Raw genomic sequence first — 2622 nt, 5'->3', positions numbered from 1 at the left:
TACAATCTCCTTTCCTGAAGTATAACATTGCCTTCCGCAGGCGCTCCTAGCGTGCGTTTGGAGGCTAATGGAACAGAGCTGCAAGGGGCCAAGTTAGCTGCATTGTTTTCAACACATCAGCTTTTCTCCCTGTCTAGCGAGGGTAAATTCTATTATCTCCTTTACACCCTTTGGCATCTCTGGGCTTGGCTATTGATAGCACGCAGAGAAGTTATAAACAAAAATCCCACACTTTCTCCTAAGGAGCTTTGCAGCTGTAAAATGTGCTCACTAATGGAAAATTAAGGTCTGTGTCGGACTCCTGTCTCGGAGCAGAAACTGGAGCTATCTTGTTCCAGCATGCTGATGGCGCGATAATCCACCTGTCATTATTTCATCTCTCTGGGTTTATTCAAACTGGATTTCACATATAATCAGCTCCCCACTCCTTTTCCTCTAAAATACTTTCAGCTTTGGGCTTAGAAAAGACTGTACCATGTCAGACCACAGATGAAGCGAGCGGGAGTAATCACTTTTTTTTTAATACTCTCCTATGTAAATATCCCTTGGAGATAGATAGATAGATAGATAGATAGATAGATAGATAATTTAAAAGCTAGCATATCAAGGAGAAAGGTTCTCTCCCAGATGTTCTAGCTTTCTTACTTGCAGGGAGATTTCACCAAAATGAATGCATTCACAATTATGATCTCCAGCCTGAAACCTGAAGTGACACACACACCCAATTCTGTCACCTCATATCTCTGCCACCTCATTCTGCTGCATGTACAGACCAAGCCTTTAAGTGCAAGTGCCTTTGGAGATTTCAATGCATTGCTTGCACACAAGTACAACCAAGTCTTTCACCACTTTGCAGTGTGTGTCCGTAAATGTTTGACAGTGTTTTCTCCTGGCTTTGTAGAGAACAGTTCTACATTTTACACAGGAGGTGGTAGAGTGCTGGACATATTTTTAAATACTCCACATTTAGGGCAGCCACTTATGCATCACCAGAAAAAGAGGACAAAAGGCTTTGCATAAAATTTGCACTTGCCGAGTCAGATTTGCACATACTAATTGATACATTTAGATGCACACTTAGAAACAATGGGTACAATCTAAGTAGAAATAAAATACAGTTCCCCATAGGAAAGAAGACTGTGAAGAAGCGACTTGATTGGTCAGCTGTCCAGCAACTCCACAGATGGAGGCAGCAATACTTCTGAATCCCAGGAGGGGAGAGTTCTCTTGTGGTCGAATCCTGCTTGCTGGCTTTCCCCAGGCAACTGTTCAGCCACTGTAAGACTAGGATGCTGGGCCAGACGGGCCATTGGCCTGATTCACTAAGCTCTTCTTATGCCCTTAGCTCCTGTCCTTACTTCTTTTGGTTTAGCAGCTTTATCCTGGCTTGGACCAGACAGCCCTACAATAAAGCAAAACACATGGTCTCATATCAATTGTAAAAATACCTGGCGCATGGCCCCTTTAAGAGACCAGCTCTTGGACAGCTGAAAAGGTTTGATTGCTGCTCTGTGCAGGCTCTCGGGCCTTATGACAAATCAACTTTATTTAGCCGCTAACTCACCTTGTGGTGCTGAGAACAATGCCTCAACATTTTTTGTTTCCAAAGCAAAACTCTCTGCATGTTGTAAACAGGAAAAACAGCTATGCTAAGTATATCACCAAATGGTACTGGCATTTGGTACAGGCCTCTTGTCATCTGGGCAGCCCAGGACCTAGACACACACACTGCCCAGGCTTGCACCCTGGGGATGGCACTTCAGTGCTACTAACACAGCCGTTTGACTTCACCCCCAGAGGCACACCCTATTGTTGATGCCAACATCAACCAAAACTAAGGCCCTCTTAAAGGTAAAGGTAAAGCACCCCTGACAGTTAAGTTCAGTCGCATATAGGCAGTTTTTCCAGGTCATGTGGCCAGCATGACTAAGCCGCTTCTGGCACAACGGAACAGCGAAACCAGAGCAACACATGGAAATGCCGTTTACCTTCCCGCTGGAGCAGTACCTATTTATCTATTCACACTTTTTGGCATACTTTCGAACTGCTAGGTTGACAGGAGCTGGGAGCGAGCAACAGGAGCTCACCCCATCGCAGGGATTCAAACCGCTGACCTTCTGATCGGCAAGCCCAAGAGGCTCAGTGGTTTAGACCACAGTGCCACCCGCATCCCTTAAGGCCCTCTTATGTTGTCCCAAACCTAGGAAAGTGGAAGCTAAGGCAAATGCTTCAACAGGAGAGCCACCTGTGATCCACAAAGATGTTGCGCAATGTCACAACGGTGTGTGCCTCCATGTACCCCCAAATCCACCTGGGGCAGTGCCTGGGACCTGCTGAAGCTACCCCACGCTGCCCTGGTCCTATATGGCTTTAGGAAGCTTTCTTGCTAGAGGACTGCTCCTGCCTTGTGGCTTGTTGCTGCTGTCACCACCGACCAAGCTAGGGCTGCATCTGGGTGGGTGGGTCTGGCACGATATGTCTGCACAGAGAGATGCCCAAAGCCACAACGCGCCACAGCCTGGCCTGGATAAGGAGAGGCGAGGCAGGTCGACTCCTCACGCGAAGCAAAGGCGGGGAAGGGAGGGAGGCTGGAGGGAAGCGGGCGGGCGGGCAGGCGAGGGA

The sequence above is a fragment of the Podarcis liolepis genome (genome assembly GCF_965112155.1).
Source record: "Podarcis liolepis genome assembly, chromosome: 1".
NCBI lineage: Eukaryota > Metazoa > Chordata > Lepidosauria > Squamata > Lacertidae > Podarcis > Podarcis liolepis.
The sequence above is the reverse complement of the archived record's forward strand: the minus strand, read 5'-3'. Positions refer to the sequence as shown.